Genomic DNA, 22,735 nt, shown 5'->3' with positions numbered 1-22,735 from the left:
CTTTAGTTAGTTAGTAAATTTCAAATTAATTCCCCTTGGTGGTCAATAGAATACTTTGTATTTGGTGTAGAAACCAAATAAATTAGGCTAGTACCTTAACAGTACAAACAATATTTGTGGTTGTAAAGCCAAAATTTCATATACAAATTAGTTAAGTAAACTTCAAAATCTGTTTGTAGCAGTGGGCTGCATCTTTCAACTGACTGTGCTAGGATGTGAATGTTTAATCCTACTGGGCTAAGCTCACTAGAGGGTTGCCACTCACTTTAAAGTCAAGACTACCACTGTCAACTGCGATCCCACGCAAGCAAAAAACGGACAAGCTCTTTTATAAGAATTTGAGTGGCTTTTGTCTTAAAATTTCTCTTTCTAGGTGATACCACTAGCATTATAAATCAACAGTATTGATTGTGAGGTAGCTATACAGTTTTAAAGATGCTGTTAATGAACACTATGGACAATTGATGGTGTAGCTAGTTGATATACTTTAGTTGTTTTCTTTTTGATTAGAGGGAAAAAAAATCAGCAAAATAACATCATATATTAAGCTTATTTAGAAGTCGGCATCCAAAGTAAAAGAATTATCTATTGCACTTGATATCATTGCCATCTTTTGATACTCACCTACTCTCTTCTCAAAGAACTTAATCTTTCCTTCCAGTGAAATTTTCTCCATTAAGTCTTAAAAACCCAGTTCCAGCATAAGTCTGTTGGCCACAAACTCAATGTATTACTTCATTAAAGTGCAGTTCATCCTAATGAGGTTCACTGGCAAGTCATCAGTGAGGAACTCCTGTTCTATCCTAGCAGCATTGATAATTACTTACTTTACTATCTGCTCTGATGGTCTGTCGTGGTATTTGGAAAACGTATAAGAAAGTAGAGGTTTCTTTCTGGATGGCCCAGGAAGTGGACCTGTCCAAGGACATTTGGCACTGGGAAGCCCTGAAGCCTGAGGAAAGATATTTTATATCCTATATTCTGGCTTTCTTTGCAGCATGTGATGGGATAGTAGATGAAAACTTGGTGGAACAATTTGTTCAAGAAATTCAGATTACAGAAACCTTCTGCTTCTATGGCTTCCAAATTGCTATAGAAAACATACATTCCGACATAATCTCCTTATTGACACACATTAAAGATAACAAAGAAAGGGAATTTCTCTTCAATGCCATTGAAACAATGCCTGTGTCAAGAAGAAGGCAGTTTGGGTCTTGTATTGAATTGGGAACAAAGACGTTACCCATGGAGAACGTGTTGCAGCGTTTGCCCTAGTGGAAAGCACCTGCTTTTCTGGTTCTTTTGCACTGATATTCTGGCTCAAGAAACGAGGACTGATGCCTGGCCTCACATTTTCCAATGAACTTATTAGCAGTGATGAGGGTTTACACTGTTACTTTGCTTGCCTGAAAGTGTGTTTTAAAGTTAGTCAGTAATGCCTTCTTAAGTAAAAAATATTTGGGCAATGACTTAGAGAATGTGAGAGAGTCAACAATTTGAATAATATCTAAGGGAGGAAGAGTGTTTTTAACAGAGGGAACACCAAATGCTGTCTCGAGACAAAGGTTTGACTGGTCATTTCAATAAATAGCAAGAAGGCTATAGTGTCTTATGCTGAGTGGGGATGAAGTGGAAAGCTGTAAGGGATATGGACAATGAAAAATTTATGGCAAAATTCTAAGGGCCTTAAAAGCTATTATAAAAACTTTGGTTATTTTATTGAGATGGGTAGCCAAAAGAGAAATCTGAGCAGAAGAATTACATGAACATATGTTTATTTGTAAAAGATCACCTAGCTAATATGCTGAGAATAGACATTGGAGAGAGTTAAGTACAGAAGCAGGGTGACATTAGAGATGCTATTGCAATAATCCAAGAAAGAGAGGATAGTGTCTTGGTCTAGGCTGGTAACAGTGGAGATGATGATAAGGGGCCATATTATGTACATGATTTGAAGCCAGAGACAATAAAATTAGCTGATGAATTAGATGTGAGATACTAAAGAATGAATGAAATAAAATACGAATGCCTCCCAGGAGTTTGGACTGAATTATTAGAAGAACAGTATTGCAATTACTTGTAATAGCCAAGTTGGGGGAAGGATCTTACTGGGGAGGAAATTTCTAGGGTTTAATTCAAGATAGTAATTGGGTTCTCTCATCATTACCTTTACAGTGTAAAGGAAGATAATCATTAAATGATTTGTAAAACATCTGTAAAATGAAACTGAATGTGCAGGAATTCACGAATGTATTAACAAATTAGCCAATAAACAAGAATATGTGCCCTAGGCTTTGCTGTAATTCATGAATGTTAACTGATCCATATCATGAGCCAGAGTCAAATGATACATCTGGATATGATGAAAATAACAGAAAGATTAAACAAAAGGTTGAGACCATAACAAGCCCAGTAGAGTTTGTCGTTGCCAACATATCATATCAAGAGACAGTTAAAAGAGAAAACCAAGAGTTCACAGTAGAAATGTTGCATATGATTGTATGAGCAGTGAAGCAGTAACAACAACATATGAAAGAATGATACAAAATTACAGTCCCAGCTTTGACCTTCAAGGATACTTTTGATGTGCTGTAAAAATAATTTCAGGTGTTAACACTTTAAGACACCTAAAATGGAGGTAAAATTCTGAGAATTAAAAAAAAGAAACAGAAAAATACAGGAAATCAGTACACTGAAGAGGTATCTGCACTCTCATGTTAGTTGTGGCACTGTTCATGGTAGCCAAGATTTGATGGATTACTATTCGTCCAGAGAGTATCATCCTCTTCAGAAGCCTCATCTATCTGCTTTAGGTGGTAGAACATCGTGTTGAGGATTTGTACCATGAAAATTTCTAGAGACCATTGGTCTTGGCTGGGCAAATATTTTTTTAAGACCTCAAAAGTACAGGAAATTAAAGCAAAGCTGGACAAATAGGATCACATCAAGTTAAAAAGTGTCTGCAAAGGCAAGGAAACAATCAGCAAAATGAAGAGACAATGCACAGAATGGGAGAAAATATTTGCAAACAACACATCTGACAAAGAATTAATTACCAGAACATATAAGGAACTCAAACAACTCATTACAAAAAAAAAAAAGAAAACAAATCTGATTAAAAATAGGTAAAAGATCTGAAGAAGCATTTATCAATAAAGAACATAGAAATGGTGAAAAGGTATATAAAAATGTTCAAGATCACTAATCATCAGAGAAATGCTACAATGAGATATCATGTCACTCTAGTTAAAATGACTTTTATCACAAAGGCAATAACAGATGCTGGTGAGGATAGGGAGAAAAGGGAAACCTTGTACACTATTGGTGGGAATGTAAATTAGTACAACCACTATGGAGGACAATTTGGAGGTTCCTCAAAATAGTAAAAATAGAGCTATCATATGATCCAGAAATCCCACTGCCCGGTATATACCCAAAAGAAAGGAAATCAGTATATTGAAAAGATATCTGCACTCCTGTGTTGGTTTCAGCACTGTTCAAAATAGTCAAGGTTTGAAAGCAACCAATGTCTCCATCAACAGATGAATGGATAAAGAAAATGTGGTACAGATACACAATGGAGTATTATTTAGCCACAGAAAAGAATGAGATCCAGTAATTTACAACAACGTGGATGGCATTCGATATCATTATTCAAGTTAAATAAGCCAGGCACAGAAAGACAAACGTGGATGTTCTCAGTTATTTGTGGGATCTTAAAAATAAAAATCATTGAACTCATGGAGATAGAAAATAGAAGGATGGTTACCAGAGGCTGGGAAGAGTAGTGGGGGCTGTTAATGGGTACAAAAAAAATAGTTAGATAGGATGAAAAAGACTTACTATTTGATAGCACAACAGTGTGAGTACAGTCATTAATAGCTTAATTGTACATTTTAAATTAACTAAAAGTATGTAATTAGATTGTAACACAAAGGATAAATGCTTGAGGGTATGAATACTCAATCTTCCATGATGATAATGCACCGCATGGCTATATCAATACATCTTATATACCCCATAAACATATACACCTACTAGGTACTCATACAAATTATAAATAACAAATTTACAAAAAATTAAAAATTAAAAATACATTCTCGAAATCATCAAAAGCTATTGACTGTTGCTACTGCTTATGGTGTGAAAAAGATCTTGGTGGTAAAATAAATAGGTTAACCTTTAAAAAATCAGGCAATAACAAATGCTGGAGAGGATGTGGAGAAAAGGGAATCCTCATATACTGTTAGCAGGAATGTAAATTAGTACAGCCACTATGGAGAACAATATGCAGGTTTCGCAAAAATCTAGAAATAAAACCATATGATTCAGCAGTCCTACTACTAGGTATATGACCAGATGAAATCAATATATTGAAAAGGTATCTGCACTCTCATGTTTGTTGCGGCACTATTCACAATAACTAAGATAATGAAAGCAAACTAAGCATTCACCGATGGATGAATGGATGAAGAAAATGTTATATATATATATATATATATATATGAACATCATTCAGCCATAAAATGATACATAAGCTGATAATAAAAACAATATAATCCTGTCATTTGCAAATACATGGACAGTACTGGCAGTCATTATGTTAAGTGAAGTAAGTCTGGCACAGAAAGACAAACATTGCATGTTCTCATTCATACATAGGAGATTTAAAAAAACGAACTCATGGAGATAGAGGATGAAATAATGGTTACTGGAGCTGGGAAGAGTGGTAGGTAATGGAGGATAAAGGGTGGTTGTTTAATGGATACAAAGATACAGTTAGATAGAAGGAATAAGATATAATGTTTAGTAGCACAATAGGGTGACTATAGTTAACAATCATTTATTATACATTTAAAAATAAATAGAAAAATGGGATTGGAATGTATCTACCAAAAATAAATGATAAATGTTTAAAGTGATGCGTATCTCAGTAACCCTGATTTGATATTACATATTGTATGACTGCATCAAAATATCCCATGTACCTCAAAAATATGTACAACTAATACAAATGCATAAATATAAAAGTTAATAATCAAGAAATAATATATCTTACCTCAAAGTGTTGTTGTAAGGCTTATGTGTTGAAAATGATAGCTATCATTTTTATATTTCTATTTAGCATAAAACTTGCAAATATTGCTGAGTTTAGTTATTTAACTTTGGAATAGGTACTGTAGTACAGCTCCGATAAGCAGATATTAACTGCAAAAGGCAAGAGTGTGTAGGTTAAGATGAATAAAAAAGCTAAAGTTAACCCCAAGGAAAACGAAAAAGGCTTCTGTTATTTGCACCCATTCTTTCAGCATTAATCAAATATTATTTGTAATTCAGGTAGGATAAATAGCTTTAATATGTTGAATGGGGAGTCCGTGTGACTGTATGTGAGGATATTTGTGTATATCTTGAGTTCTAGTAAGTACTTGATGTTATCCACAATATTTTAGGCAAGTCACTTTATTTCTTAACCCCTATGAGTATCAATTTATTCAACAATGTAATTAATTGACCTAATTATTATCAGTTATCTAAGTTTTTTTTTTTTTTTTCTGAGACAGTTTCACTCCCTTGCCCAGGCTGAAGTGCAATGGCGCAACCTCGGCTCACTGCAGCCTCCACCTCCCAGGTTCAAGCAGTTCACATGCCTTAGCCTTGCGAGTAGTTGGGATTACAGACATGCACCACCATGCTTAGCTAATTCTTTTGTATTTCTAGTAGAGACAGGGTTTCTCTATGTTGACCAGGCTGGTCTTGACCTCCGGGCCTCAAGTGATTCACCTGTCTGTCTCCCACAGTGCTGGGACTACATACGTAAGCCACCATGCCTGGCCAGTTATCCAAATATTGCTAAGATTTCTTCTTCTTCTAAACATTCCATGATGATATGATCTAAATGAATAGGGCCCAATGTGTCTTAGAATGACAGGATCACAGTTTTAAAAAACCTAAATGACTAGACTAGCACTATGTTTTTATTTCTCTGTTATTTCCTTTTTCTCTAGAGATGGTGACATGGATTCACCTTTGAGAGAAGGAAATATCTTTGTTCTAGGGTAAGAGAAAAAACTGAATGATCCTTTAAGTTTTGCAAAATTAAAACTATATCTCATTATAAAATGGAATGCCAAAGTATCTGGATAATACAGGAATAGTAGGGTAACATCTATGCAGCTCGTAAAACTAAATTTATTATATCTAATCTCAAGGATTTGGGACCAGGTTAGTAGAGTAGGTGAACCATAGTAAGACATACAGGAAAATGTTGGCAGGCCCGGGGATAAGATGAGAAGAGGAACGTAAGATAACTTGGCTGGACTCTATGAGCAAATACAGGTAACATACAGTTTTAGGCTAGTTTATGAAGAGTAATTTATTAGTGTTATACTCAGTTCTACAGTAGATATTGTTAAATATTATAATCTGGTCTGGTCTTAGCATAACAGTGGTAAATTGAGACAAGGATTTATGCCCATTCAAGTTTCAAGGCAGTAAAGAGGATAGCAATAGATACCAGAAGGAGTACCGTTATTAGGTAGCTTAAAAATTATATGTAAATCAAAATCAGGTAAATTTCAACAAAGGAAAGATGAGAAATGAGTGAATTATTCCAAACATTTAAAGAAAATCTAATACTAATTCTTCAAAAACTTTTCCAAAAAATAGAACATGGAACACTTCTCATTCCATGAGGCCAATGTTATTTTGATACCAAAGTCAGATGAAGACCTCAAAAGAAAACTTGAGATTAATATCCTTTTGAATATGTGTAACAAATCCTAAATTACATAGTAGCAAATTACATTCGGCAATAAATAAAAATAATTATATATAGTAACCAAGTAAGATTTAGCCCAGAAATTCAAGTTTGGTTGAATAGCCATAATTCAAACAGTGCAATACAGCATATTAAAAGAAAAAGAACAAGAATTATATCATCATCTCAATAGATGTAAAAAATGTATTTAATGATATCCATTTTTTATTTAAAAAAAACCTCAACAAACTAGGAATAGAAAGAAACTTCCTCAACCTGACAAAGGGAATCTACAAAAAACTCAAATATAACATCACACCTAATGATGAAAGAATGAAAGTTTTTCCCCTAAAAACAAGGAAAAAATGGAGATGTTTGTGTTCACCACTTCTATTAAAATTGTACTGGAAATAATAGCCAGAAATATTTAAAAATATAAAATATCCATATCAGAAAGTAATAATTGCAAATATCTTTCTATTTACATATGACACAAGCTGTGTACAAAAAATCCTTAGCAATCCAAAAAGAAACAGTTCAACCAGGTTGCAGAAAACAAGATTAATACAGAAAAACCAATGATATTTCTCTATACCAGTAAAAATATAAAAAATGAAATTAAGAAATAATTTTATTTACAATCAAATACCTAAAATAAACTTAACAAGAGAAGTGTAAGGCCTGTACACTGAAAACTATAAAACATCATTAAAATAAATTGAAGAGGGTAACTTTGAATAGAAAAATATTTCATGTTCGTGGGCCAGAAGATGTAATATTATTCACATGGCAATACTCTTCCAATGGATCTACACATTTAACACAATCCCTATCAAAACCCGAGCTGGCTTTTTTTTTTCCAGAAAATGATAAGCTGATCTTAAAAATCATATAAAAATGTAATCAATCCATAAAAGCCAAAAGAATCTTCAAAAAGAGTAATAAATATAGAGGACTCATACTTCCCCATTTCAAAAGTTATTATAAAACTACAGTAATCAAGATATTGCAGTACTGGCATAAGAAGGTTCAATACAGATATAGATATACAGATACATATACATGTATAATCAACTGAATAGAATTTAAAGTCCAGAAATAAACTGTCACATTTATAGTAAACTGATTTTTAATAATAATGCCAAGATAATTTAATGGAAAAATATTATCTTCAATAAATAACAAGTGAATATCCACATGCAAAGAATGAATTCATACCTTTACCTCAAACCATATAAAAAATAAGACCAGGTGCAGTGGCTCACGCCAGTAATCCCAGCATTTTGGGAGACTGATGTGGATGGATCACTTGAGGTCAGGAGTTCGAGACCAGCCTGGCCAACATAGTGAAACCCCATCTCTACTAAAAATACAAAAAAATAGTGAGGTGTAGTGGCGGGTGCCTGTGATCCCAGGCTGAGGCAGGGCGCCTGTGATACTTGGGAGGCTGAGGCAGGAGAATTGCTTGAACCTGGCAAACCGAATGTAAGAACTAAAACTATGAAATCCTTAGAAATTAACATAGGTGTAAATCTTCATGACCATAAATTAGGCAAAGACTTATTAGATATGATCCCAAAAGCACAAGCAAAACCATAGATGAATTGTACATTATAAACAGTGAAAATATATTTGTTTCAAAAAACATCATCAAGAAAATGAGAAGACAACCACAGAATGAGAGAATATGCTTGCAAAGATACATCTGCTAAGAACTCTTATAGCTCAATGTTAAATACACAAAAAATAACCAATTAAAAAATAAGGAACGTATCTGAGTAGCCATTTCTGTCAAGAAATTATCAGTAAGTATATTAAAAATACTTCACATTATCAGCCATTAAAGAAATGAAAGTCAAGACCATCACACTACTAGGATGGCTGTAATTAAAAGTAGACATTAAAATTAAAATATTGATGAGGATGTGAAGAAACTGGAACCCTCATACACTGCTGGTATGGATGTAAAATCACACAGCCACCATGAAAAACAGTTTGGTGGTTCCTCAAAAAGTTACACATAGAGTTACCATGCAACCCAATAATATACTCCCAGGTATACATCCAAAAATATTTTATTAAATAACTCTATTGGTTGAAGAATGGTTTTTCCAATTTAAGGAGAAAGTAAAATAATTTAATTTTTTGCTTCCCTAGACTAGTTGATCTTTATACAGAGACACAGGTTCACAGCATAAAGACAAAAGAAGCTTTAGAACTATTGCTGATATCTTTTCAAAACCCAGTGGGTAAGAGCTCCAACCCAAAGCACACTACCTCTCCACAGAGTGTGTGATATATATTGTAGATAATTGGAATGTGTTTTCTTTCTTTTGAGATGGAGTCTTGCTCTGTCACCCAGGCTGGCATGCAGTGGCGTGGATCTCACTGTAACCTCTGCCACCTGGGTTCAAGCTATTCTCCTGCCTCAGCCTCCCATATAGCTGGGACTACAGGCACGCGCCACCACGTCAATTTTTGCATTTTTAGTAGAGACGGGGTTTCACCATGTTGGCTAGGCTGGTCTCGAACTCCTGAACTCAGGTGATCAGCCTGCCTCGGCCTCCTAAAGTGCTAGGATTAGAGACGTGGGGATGTGTTTTCTTATCAAAAGTCTTGGATGTTTTCTTCTTTGGCCAAATGAGAGCCAGCATTTCTGATACGAGATATGAACATTTGTACTAACATCAACACAAGCTGTGTGTTTGTCTCATTGCCTAAAGATAAACAAGACAGCATGCCACTGAGGTCTCAAACTCTTATAAAGTCAGTTGAATGTAGTCCTCTTGTTGAGAATAGAAAGGGGAGAAAGATAAAGAGCAGACAAATTATTTTGATTATGACCAGCTTGTAATTTCCAAGCATATCCTCATGGCCAGACATCCAAGGATTGAGCCACAATAGGCAAAAATAGCTCACCAGTTCTCAAAATACACAGAGCTAGATTCTAACCAGACATTTACATTTTAACCATATTATATTCTAAATTCAAACTGTTTGATTAGACTAAGTTGCATTCACCAATGTTATATCTTAGAAGTAGATGATGTAATTACTCTAGAAAATAGCCTAGTGACCCAATGACCAAAGAATGAAAGTCTTGACTCCAGTGTGTGTGTGTGTGTGTGTGTGTGTGCTCGCATGTGTGTGTGTGCACGTGTGTGTGTGCATGCGTGTGTGTGTGTGTGTTGTCCTGTAGGGTTATTGACCCAAGATTGAGAATTTGTCTCAGAAGTTACTTATCAAGAGTTTACCACAAATGGACACGTGGAGTTGCGGAGAGAGGGTGTAATAATATCTGTCCTTAGATTTACTAGTAAAAATTTAGGGTCATAATGTAAACCCTACAGTTAATTTTAAATACTATGGTTTTATTTTCTCCATATGCAGGCTCTTATAAAGAAATAGGGATATATTATTTAGAGGAGTTAGACATTCTTCAAACTAAGTGAATTTACGGGAAGCAGAATAGAAAGATCTGAAATCTGATTGCAAGTCTAAAATATGAAGGCACATTAGGAAATCACATGCCCGGAATCCCTTCCTTTATAGAAACAACAAATAATGTGTTTGATATCAGTGTACATGGAGAATAGCATTAGATACGGTGGTTATCCAAGAAATCTCAGCACAGAAATTTCTGGTATAAGGCTTGATGACATGAACCGAACAGGCTATTTACTACCTTTACTACTGGCTGTACAATTTCAATTATTGAACTGACTGGCTAAACAAGCATTACTGTGCAGCTGAAAAACCCTAAAGAAATTATAGACAGGCTATTAAACTATGATTTATGAAATCAGCTTTTGTTCAGCCAAGTGATTAGAATTTAATAGGTTGGCCTACTTAGCTCTGAATTGGCCACAACCACTCAGAAGAAAAAATAATTTTATGATAAATAAGCTTATGAAAGGATTCATATCTCATATCCTAATAGGCCATTTATTCAATTATAAAACACTTCTTCACATTTCAGTGATAGGTCTTTCAGGGAAAATAAAATAGTGTGAAATGTGGGCCCTGACCTCAGGAAGCTTATTTGGTTTAACATGTGACCCAGCTGTGTACACCAACACTTACATTACAGGGCCCCATTGCAGCATGAATACAATACTGTGGAGGTCAGATGTGGACAAAACTTCTGTCAGCTGAGAAGCTGGGAATATCTGAAAAAAAAGTAGCACTTTATTAGGCTTTAATGGTGTGTCTTGTTTGAATATAAAGGAACTGAGAGTTGCATAAAATATGCATGGAATAGAAAACTAGGCAACTCTATTAAAGTCCACTAAGAAGAGTAGAGGTAAATAAAACTGGATTTAGAAAATATAGGGTCAGATACTGAATAACTGAGATATGACTTCTGAAGTGGGAATATCACAATATGTGGTGGTTAATAGTTTCCATTGGATTTCATTAATCAAATACTTGCCAGGTGCCTAATATGTGCCAGATGCTGGGAATTATGGGGTAGAAATATTTAAGGCAAGGAAAGAAAATAGACAGTTGTTATAGTCAAGTATATGGTAATGAGGATCAGCATGAGGGTACAAATTGGAGAAGTCAAAGATTTAAAAAAAAAAAAAAGGCCAGGCACATTGGCTCATGCTTATAATCTCAGCATTTTGAGGGGCCAAGGTGGGCAGATCACATGAGCCCAGGAGTTCCAGACCAGCCTTGCCAGCATGGCAAAACCCCATCACTACAAACACAAAAAAACAAACAACCAAAAAATTACACACTTTCCTGTAGCAGTCCCAGCTACTCAGGAGGTTGAGGTGGGAGGATCATCTGAGCCTGAGAGGTCAAGGCCATAGTAAACCAGGAAGAGTTCATTTCCTTTTCAGGGACATGGATGAAGTTGGAAACCATCATACTCAACAAACTAACATGGGAACAGAAAACCAAACACTGCATGTTCTCACTCATAAGTGGAAGTTGAACAATGAGAACACATGGACACAGGGAGGAGAACATCACACACTGGGGCCTGTCAGGAGGTGGGGTCTAGGGGAGGGAGAGCATTAGGAAAAATACCTAAGGTAGAAGACAGGTTGATGGGTGCAGCAAACCACCATGACACCTGTATACCTATGTAACAACCTGCACATTCTGCGTATGTGTCCCAGAACTGAAAGTATAATTAAAAAAAAAAAAAAAACACACACACACAGAAACCCCATTACTGGGTATATACCCAAAGAAATAGAAATCATTCTATTACAAAGACACATGAATGCACATATTCATTGCAACACTATTCACAATAGGAAAGGCGTGGAATCAACATAAATGTCCATCAATGATAGACTAGAAAAAGAAAATGTGGAGGTTGCCTACTTTTCTCCAATTCTGTGTCAGATTGTTAGGGAATCTTGGTTCTATGCATTGCACTGTATCTGCCAAAAATGATACGGTGAAGTCATAACTCCCAGTACTTCAGAATGTGAGCTTATTTAAAAATAGGATCTGCTTAAGTGTTATTCATTAAGATGAGGTCTTACTGGAGTAGAGAGGCCCATAACCAAAATGACTGACTTCCTCATAAAAATACTGCCATGTGAAGACACAGAGATACACAAAGAGAATGCTATGTGTTGATAAAAAACAAATATGGGAGTTATATAACTGCAAGCAAAGAAACGCCAAAATTTGCCAGCAAACTACCAGAGACTAAAACCAGAGATGGAAGGGAAAATCCCCATTATTTAAAAAGTACCATGGCTTCTGACACCTTGGTTTTGGACTGGTAGCCTCCAGAACTATGAGACAATAATTTTGTTTGTTTTAAGCCTCCCACTTTATGGTACTCTGTTACACTAGTCCTAGTAAACTAATACACCTGGCACCTCTACCATTAAAACACATTCATGATTCAATAACCTTTCATCATCTACATTGCTAAGTCCTTTAATGGGTTTCCTATAAGCTTTTTTGATAAATATAATACACTCCTAGAAACCATGTATCTATGTGAGAAACCATTTAATTTCTAAAACAGTACTAATTTAAATAGTAAAATAATTATGCATTCTATGCCAGCCAAAAATATCTCAACATTTAACACAGAATAAATAAAAGTTGAATGATGAAATTCAAGTTCATGTAAGTAATGCATACAAATTTCAATTTAAATGAAGGTTTTATATGTTAAGTGTAATGCAGTGAGGATTTACTATACTCACCAAGGGAAGAAGAAAAGATGTACTAGTGGGTGGCAATTGGTTGAGAAGGAAAGGCACAATATTTCTTTAGAAAGTGGTGAGAACTCAGATGATTGACCTTCAGGCAGGCATTTAATATCTTATACCCAGTAGGGTGAGCTAATGCCAAAGACAGGTAACTATTTTTTTTCCACATCTTTTCAAGCCTCTTCATCACAACCATATTTTACTTATTGCCCAAAGCTTTTCTCATTCATTTTGTTTTTTTCCTGGGCTATTTCTTCATCAAGTTTTCAAACATTTGGGAATTTATAGTGTTCTTGCACTATAATTGTATTAAAAATAAAGTTACAAGATAGAAAAACATGTTAGGTCCAAATGGAGGTTGAATATGGCAGCACCTTCAATTCCATGGAAATAGGGAATGTGCACAATTGACTAAAGAATAGCAAAATACACTATATTTTCCTCCCACTCATGTGGTGTACCTACACCAAGTAAAAGTTTCTAGGTTCATCCAAATATGATACACAACTCACATGTATTCTACATGACATATGCTGACTAGAAACTGTTGGATTGAGTAAATGAGTATATCCTTCCCTTGAAATCAAATGGCAAAATGCCATTTCTTATATACTATTATTGTGTTATTTGTGAAAATTCTTTATGTTTCTGCCTCATACTCCCCACTGCCTCTCCCAAAACAACTTACCTGAAATGTACTGCACACTTTTTAAAGGTTCTTAAGGCAACATTGTGAACTGACTAGTTACTTTGTTAGCTAAATCTGTTTTGTTCAATGTCACTCACATCATGTGATTCTAAATATTTCTTCTTTCTGACAATGTCTTGAATCATATCTCTACCCTTTAAATGTCTATAGGTATCTTAAGAGTTCTCTAGTTAATAGCTTTTTTTTCCTTTTTTCTTCTTTTTTTTTTATTTTTTTTTAGCAGAGAGTACAGTTCTTCTTAGAAAATTATTAGATCAGATTAGGGATATTTCAAAATATTTCTCACCTTTTAATTTCTTTAAAGAAATTCTAATCAGACTAATATCACAAAGATCATAGGCATGAAGGCTTTGAATTAATCATGTTCTACTTGCACAGGAAAATATATCAGTTCATATCAGTGAGGGTACTGTCTCAGACCCCATGCTCTGTTGGGCAATCCACCTTTATTGATAGAGTTGTCAGATTTAGCAAATAAACATACAGGATGCCCAGAAAATTTTAAATTTCAGATAAACAACAAATAAGAAGATATACACTATATGGATGCAATTTTGGGGACTTAACAATATGTGGTATACACTTTTATTTTAAAATATTTCTTATTTACTTGAAATTCAAATTTAACTTGGTGTCCTATATTTTATCTGGCAACTCTATTGCTATAAGATGGGGCATCTGTTAAAGAATTGTATCTTAGCTCATGAGAGGCTGCCAAACCACCTGAATTATTCTTTACATCACTCCCCTGAGGCACACAATCCTTATTCACCAGGGGCTCTATAATAAGCAATTTATTCAATACACATCTACATAAACTGATAGATCACTTACTAAGTACTGGGCATTGGATCACAGGGTAAATAAAGCCCACTCCCCACCCTGGAGAAGCTCACTATCCAGGAAGGAGGTAAACCTGTAACAATTCTTACAAAATGGTGTGCTTAGAATAGCAGCAGTAACCGTTCCCGAGGAAGCATGAAATAAAAAAAAAAAAAAGCCATAACAAATTGTTTCTGAAACCATAACTAATATGTTCTGAGTTTATAACAGTCTGTAATAATAAGAGAAACAGATGTATACAACTTCGCTGTAGACAATATGCACATCTAATTGTTAAAACACTTCTTTGCATCCTTAAATGTTGGAATATTGCTGGAAAACCCAGGCCCTTGACTGAAGAAAATGACATTCTCCTGCGTTAAAGACAGATGGTTTAGGCCTCTTTATCCATGCAACCTATCTAAATATATTTTTATTCTCAGGTCTATGCACACTGCTGGTTTATGGTCCTTGGTTGGAATGTTAGCCAAGTCATTTTGTGCAAAAAAGAAACTGCGTAGGCTAAAGCTTGGATGAGCTCACTAAAATTACTTTCTATTTTGGGTCTCTTGAGTGGCTGTGGTTTGGGGATCATAAAATAAGATGGTTTTGTCTTTGGTCATAGCCCGTATAAGTTTTACAAACAGAGAAAATAGAGAAGGTTGTGTAAACAATAGCTGGAGAGATTAGTTAAAAAAAAAAAAAAAAGTGTTGTGAGAGAAGTCCATTAAAATTGCTTTTCTCTCTTTTATTGGCCAGCAGGTAGTAAAATCTTGACTTGATTAAGCCCTACTTAAACAGGATAATATATTGATTATCATTTATCTTAAATTTTGGTTTACATTTCTTGCTTTTGTTATTAGATGAATATAGATAACTAAGAAAATCTATAGAATACCGCTGTTCCAAATATCTCACAGTCAAGAATAATAAAGCTATAGCAAGCTACATGTTTAGGTCTAGTTGCTTTAGTTTTTGTTTGCAGTAATGTGAAACATATTAAATAACTAATAATTAATGTTAATAATTCATAGTTGAGGATCAAATTCTCATTAGTTAACAGGTTCAAAATAAGGTTTGTCATGATTCATTCTGCAAAACATGAGCATTGCTATACTAATCTTTCTTTTTTCTATGTTATTTCTAGCAAAGGCGCTCATGTCATAAGGAGCTTAGGTAAGATTTAGAGGGGTAACTGAAATCAGTTTGGTATTAGCTCCCACCCACAACATAGGAACTGCTCCTTTAGAGACACCCAGGTGCTTGCAGCCATTCTGATCCAAAACTCCTAAAAAACATTCAGTAACAATGAAGAGGTAACAGTGTCTCTGGAAGATATGACAATTCGATGACCTACACACTCAATTCACATACATGTATATCAAGGTCCTTAAAATCTATCTCTTTATACTTATGATGATTCAGAAATCAAATTCCAATCTTTAGGAGGTAGCCTCCATCAGACCTGCACTTGGGACCGGTGTGCTTATTAGAATTACATGCATCACTGGAACCCTAAATAAAACCAATTTGTTCTCTGAGCGCATTTATTTGAAGGAATAGCTACTAGAGAAACTATAAATTGATATATAGCTTTCTGGTCATGTCCTGACATAGTCTTTCTGTTACTTTTCTTCTCTATAGATCATATCTATATTTTTATTAACATAAAAATGAGAATGCATACTCAAATATAACAAATGTAAAAAAAAAAAGTCAATTCCAAATGTTTAACTTCAGAGACACAGGTGCAATTTAGTTTTTAAGTCTTTACTAACACTCAAGAAAATATTAATATTTCAGGTCTGATTCATTCATTCACTCAACAAATGTTTATTTAATGGCTACTAAAGTGTTAAGCATACTTTAGAATCAAAATAACAAACAAAACATACAAAGGTTATTTGGTTAATATAGACAATATTAAAGATAATAAATCCATGAACTCATGTTCAGGATTATAAAACATTGTTTTACTCTAACAATCAAATATTTTGCTAAATATCTGAACACCTAAAATGAGCTTGAAATTGCCCAGATGGTAGAGAAGATATTATTTTTATAATATATAAGAAAATATTAGAGAATACAAAATAAAATCACCTAGATCCTTTGGGAGAATGGAAGCTCACTGGGTTTACTATGTAATGTTTTTGTTTTGTTTTGTTTTTTGTTTTTTTAAGTGGTGTCTACATTGGAATTCTTAGTTTAATCCATTTACTTCCCTGTACCTTGCTCATGACTGGATGGTTATCGCAATGGTTAGTTTCCCCTCATTTAAGAGTATGTACATAGCCACCAAATGGGAGAAGTGACAAGCTTATGTTGTAATTAAATCAGAGCAAGTGACATTATAGATAAAAAATTGGGCATAATAATTCAATCATTGTACAAATCAAGAGAAACTACTGAAATAGAAGATTTGGAGATCCCTGGCTATGAATAAACAAATTACTCATAAATTTTACTTCACAGAAAAAAAAGAAAGGGATATATCAGACACATTGAAAGCAAAGGTTTTACAATTAAATTTAAGCAATTTATGTATGTATGAGATAAATATACATTTGGAAAAGGTAAAAACATCACTTTCTGAGGGTTCAAAGGCAAAAGAAGACATATCATGGTAGTCAGAAATTGTTTTATAGAAGAATTTGGATTTGGCTGGGTGCGGTGGCTCACACCTGTAATCCCAGCACTTTGGGAGGTTGAGGCAGGTGGATCACCTGAGGTCAGGAGTTCGAGACCAGCCTGACCAACATGGTGAAACACCGTCTCTACTAAAAATATAAAAGTTAGCTGAGCATTGTGGCACATGTCTCTAATCCCAGCTCCTCAGGAGACTGAGGCAGGAGAATCGCTTGAACCCAGGAGGCAGGAGTTGCAGTGAGCCGAGATCACACCATTGCCATTGCACTCCAGCCTGGGCAACAAGAGCGAAACTCCATCTAAAAAATAAAAAAATAAAAATAAATAGGTTTCAAGAGTGGATAGAATCCTTCAAGTAGAATTTTGGGATAGCAGAGAATTCTATCAAATATAATAATATAAGATAAATTATGCATGTGGGAAGTATAGGGTATATTTAGAGTGAAAAGAGTAGCCCAAGAAAAGAAGTACAAGCAGGAAGAGTCAGTATAAAACTGGAAAGATAGATTGAATATCATATTGTAAAGTACCTTGAATCATAGGGTAAACGGAGTTATCTAAATTTTTTATATATAAAAGAAACATTGAGATGATGGCCAAGTGCCAGTATACAAGACTGCCTCTATGGTTCATGGAATTTTTCAGTGGTTTCAGTTTTGTGATGAATAATAAATTTCCTTATAATATAAAATTAGATCTAAAACAGTCAACTGATCTTTACCAAAAGAGAAAATTACAATTCAATGGAGAAAGGATGGCCTTTTCAATGCATGGTGCTGGTACAATTGGAAATTCACAAACCCATACCATAGGAAAAATGAATCTAGACACAGACCTTATACTTTTCACAAAAGTTAGCCCATAATGATGAATGTTAAGGCATGATGTCTAAGAGAAAGTCAGAAATCATTTGCGAAACTTACCTACCGGGAAACTGATAAAACATTTACATCTATTGGGTGGGAAAAGCTGAGGCACACGTAGGCATGGACTTGCACTTTCTGAGACACCTCGTCCAGCTCACTCCAGCAATAACTCAAGGTCTATTAATTCATCCCTAAAGGAGTTGTTCACACATTGATTGCCCCAACTTGTACAGCTTCCAACTGAGGGACTGCATTTCTAACTTCCCAAATCTGGGAAAAAAAGAGCTTTAGGTATACGCAAGTCTCTTTAGGACAAAGGGGAAACATGATGGTTTTATGTGGGCACGAAAGTGAAACAGGAAAAGTTCCCTTGTCTCCCTTACAGAAGGAGTGTTGGGGATGTGGCTTGCTTCTTTGGTGCCCTGCTGATGAAACCTCTAGGAGGAGCATGCAGACCAGCAGGTTGTGGGGCTCTGACCCCACAGCTGCATCTAGGCAAATGCCAATAGGTCCTGAGGCCCCAGTGGGTGTGTGCTACAAGAATGCTCTTTTAGTTTAGCCATCTATAGGCGGCTTGTGTTAGTCAGCTCAATGAGACCCCCTGCCTTATCGCAAGGACAGAGGGCTTTCTGTATCCCAGGGTTTCTTGCCTTGGTGTACCGGGAGAATCGGAGGACATGTGGGCTTGGAGAATGAGTGCAAGGTTTTATTGAGTGGAGGTAGCTCTCAGCAGATGGGGGAACCAGAAGGGAGATGGAGCGGGAAGGTGCTATTCCTTTGGAATCGGGCTGCTCAGTGGTCCAGTCTTTCCTCCCTCTGCCCCAGCCGAACTCCATGTCATTCCTCCTATCAATGGCCTGTCGGTGTGCTCTTCCGCAGGTGTCCTCTTGATGTCCAGCCACTGTGTCTTCTTCCACTGATGTGTTCCTCTCAACATCCAGCTGCTTGTGTCTCTACCTGCTAGGGTCTCGGTGTTTTTATAGGCACAGGATGGGGGTGTGACAGGCCAGGGTGGTCTTGGGAAATGCAATATTTGGGCAGGAAAACAGAAATGTTTGTTCTCACCTAGGTCTGTGGGCACAGATGAGGTGGTGGAGCCCTAGCCAGGGCCCTTCCCTTCCCAGCACTTCCCTGCTCTGCCCTCCGTTACATACTATTTTCCCCCTCTGAAGAGATACATTTACCTGCCTTTAGAATATGGACGATGACTGGTCTTAGCTGCTTCCTGCTGACAGGAGGCACTGTTTTACTGAAATTGGCCCTCCCAGAGGTCTATGTAAGGGTTCCTAGCAAAGGGGAGCCATCGTCCAAGGCTCCGGTGGTCTGAGAGTTTGGAGTGTGATGGCTTGTAGGTGTCAGAGAAAAACCAAGTTTTATAAGGTTAAGTATGCATGGGTTAAACACGTTTATTACATAAGGAAATAATCTAGTGCCAAAGGTTACAGAGATAAGTAGTTAAATATACTAGCAATAATATTGCACCCCGAGCTGTTTCAACCTGGTGAAAGAAATTAAACCTTGCATGGGAGCAGATAAACTTTTAGAATGAGATAACTGTTCTTGACATGTCTTTAGCAGTTAATAGGTGCACCCTGGGAATTCTGGGGTTTGTGGGCTTTCATGGTGGCCACAAAAGCTTCTGTTTCTTTCCTGTATTTCCTCTATCTTTCCTGGGCCTCCCTGTCTCTGTTATAAAAGACCGAGGGCTGAGCACAGAGGCTCAAGCCTGTAATCCCAGTACTTTGGGAGGCCGAGGCGGGTGGATCACCTGAGGTTGGGAGTTCGAGACCAGCCTGACCAACATGGAGAAACCCCATCTCACTAACAGTACAAAATTAGCCAGGCATGGTGGCACCTGCCTGTAATCCCAGCTACTCGGGGGCTGAGGCAGGAGAATCGCTTGAACCCAGGAAGCAGAGGTTGCGGTGAGCAGAGATTGCACCATTGCATTCCAGCCTGGGCAACAAGAGCGAAACTCCGTCTCATTAGAAAAAAAAAAAAAAAAATGAGGTGGCCACTTTCAGGAGGGTCCTCTAATGTGCTATGTGGTCCTAGGGCCAATTTCTGCAACTGTCTCCTGATGTCAGGAGCTGCTTGAGTACTACATTTTTCCTTTAGGATTAGGTGTCCCTCGACTAATCAGGAGAGAGAGAGGTGTGCTTTACCAAGTCCTCTCTTAGCCTTTCCAGATAAGCAGTAGGATTGTCATCAAATCCCTGGTCAATCATGGACAACGTACTGTAATTGAGAGGCTTGGTCTTGGCCCTATGTAAACCCTCCATTATGCACACCTGAAAGTGTCTCCTTTTCCAGTCTTCCATCTTGTCATTGGGATCCCATTTCGAGTTATTCACTGGTACTGCTTCTCTTCCAGTTGGATAATAGTCACCTCCCTTCCCTGACGCTATATGTGACACAAAACTCATTCCCAAATCTCTCTGCTGCTTGCAGAGTGGCCTGTTTCTCAGTGTCCACCAGGTTCTGATTCAAAAGTAAAATAACGTATCTCCAGGAGAACTCAAATATCTTAGTGAAATTCTGGAAAGCCACTATATATCTATCAGGGTCATCTGAACACTTGCCAAGGTCCCCCTTAATTTTCTTTAAGTTCTATAGGGAGAAAGGGACTCGGACCTTACTGGGCCCAAATTCACTGGGAATCTGTTGGAGGAGCAACAGTGAGACAGGGGCTTGTTTAGGGTGAGGATTTCTAGGAGAGGGCAAGTGAGAGGCTGAAGCTGGATAGGGAGGTTGGGGTGGACCCAGAGGAGCTGGGCTGGACAGATCTGGCTCCTCTGCTGGGGACTCAGAGGATTGGTCTGGGACTCGCGCCTTTAATTCTCTGGGCTTATCCCTTAATAGCCTTCTTTGAGACTGCAAACAGGAGGGCTGGATCAATTCTACATTGTCAGCAAAAATGTGGATTCCTTTGCAAGTTATAGAAAGCCTGCACATATGGGGCCTCAGATCATCTGTCCTCATGTCTACAGAAAAGTTCCAACCGCCATATGGCATGGAAATAAATGGTTCCTTCCTGAGGCCAAGCCAGTTCTTCCTGTAAATCATAATTTGGCGAAACCTTTGCGCAGACAGCAATGAGGCACTTTTCCTCTAGATTCTGAGGGTCTAAGCAGTTCCAATGTTTCAGGATGCACTCCAGAGGAGTGTAAGGTGGGGGTGGTGAAGAGAACTGGTTGCCCATTCTGAAAGACAGGGAATACAGGCGTCTCTCATTCTTTTCTCTCTTTCAGTGAAAACTTAGGGTGTGATGGAGAGAGAAAGCAAGAGTCCTTTCTTCACTTTCCACCTCTTATCCCTTAGCCCCGGCAACCTTGGCAGGTGCTGGCCATAGGTACTGATGCGGTATATACACGTGAAGCAAGGAAAACTTGGAGAATAGGAATTAACCACCCTCACCTCTGCCTCCCTTTCTCCCAGCTGTCAGCAGACTTTGAGTTCTCTGGGCCTGTTTATGCCATCAAGCATGGCCTCCTTCCGTGGGGTGGGGGGTTTAGTTGGCAGGAATTGGTTTTGCCCATTTACATGGTGCCTGTTGCCTGGCTTTGGAACCCTCTGACCTGGTCTTTCTTTCTAGGGCCTCGGTCTGAAGCTTCAAATCAAATTGGGATTCAAAAGCTATTAATAAGCCCTGCTGAATTTGCAGTTATCAGCCCGCAGGGGTCGCTTCACCATTCACTTTCCTATCAGAAACAGAGCTGGGGGTGGGGGATGGGGGGTTCTCACTTAGAAAAGGAAAAAAAAAAAAGAAACAGTTTAAGGGGCAAAAAGGGGAGATCCTGGGGGAAATAATACCTTGGTTAGGGTAAGTGCGTCTTTCTAATCTTTATATCTTTCTTCTGGTTCAGATAGGATTGGATCCTTTGCAAGGGGAGAAAACGTTCCATTGGTTCTGTGAGAAGTACCCATCCATTATCCCTGTGGGGTCATGGCTACTGCTGCAGCTTTCTTCCGCCCCCACCCCACCGGCCACCCCCCAGCTGTTGGGTGTGGCCTTTGCCTGCGGCAGGCAATCCCAGGAACCTCAGCTGGGAGGAAAAAGGATAAGGGGAGGTGCTCTGAGTCATGCATGCCTGTGGCTGTCAAGATGGAGGCATAGACCTACCTCTAAGAACAGTTCTTCTTATTTGCATCTTTGGCAGTTGAGCCAAATGCTCATTTTATTTAGTAACATAGCCGCAGCCTGTAGCAAAACTCTTAACATTATAAAGAAAGAGATAGATAAGAGCCATTTCAAACTATGTGAGAGAGAAAAGAGCTGAAGTCTGGGGGTGTTGACCCGCTGGGTTAGGGTGGAGTTTTTAAAACACTGCAAAGGGAAACAGAGCCCTTACTGACAGGAAAGAGAGAGAAGTGGCAGGTTTTAGGAAGAGAGGCAGACCCAACAGTTTCACATTCACTCACACTCATCTTTGGAGATCCTGGTGAGGTCCCAGTTAAAACAGGAAAACTTTCCTTATACCCTTGGCAGGGCATGTGCATGGGGTGTGGGGCCCTGACCCCAATGCAGTGTCTAGGGGTGAATGTTTACAGCTGAAGCCCCCGTGGGCATGTGTTACAGATGGCTCTCTTAGTGTAGCCGTGCATAGTTGGCTTGTTAGTCAGCTCGATTACACCTTCTGCCTTATTGCAAGGACGGAGGGCTTTCTGTATCCTGGGGTTCTTGTCTTGGTGTACCAGAAGATTCGCATCACACATGGGCTTGGAGAATGAGTGCAAGTAC

The 22,735-nt window shown here is 37.4% G+C and overlaps 1 pseudogene; it reads left to right on the top strand.

Moving 5' to 3' along the window:
- The first annotated feature begins 843 nt into the window (after positions 1–843).
- On the top strand, positions 844–1,436 carry LOC117078414 (annotated as a pseudogene).
- Positions 1,437–22,735: the final 21,299 nt, after the last annotated feature.

The sequence above is a fragment of the Trachypithecus francoisi genome, unplaced genomic scaffold, assembly GCF_009764315.1.
Source record: "Trachypithecus francoisi isolate TF-2019V2 unplaced genomic scaffold, Tfra_2.0 Lachesis_group6, whole genome shotgun sequence".
Lineage (NCBI taxonomy): Eukaryota > Metazoa > Chordata > Mammalia > Primates > Cercopithecidae > Trachypithecus > Trachypithecus francoisi.
Note: the sequence above shows the minus strand (reverse complement) of the source record. Positions and strands in the feature narration are given on the sequence as shown.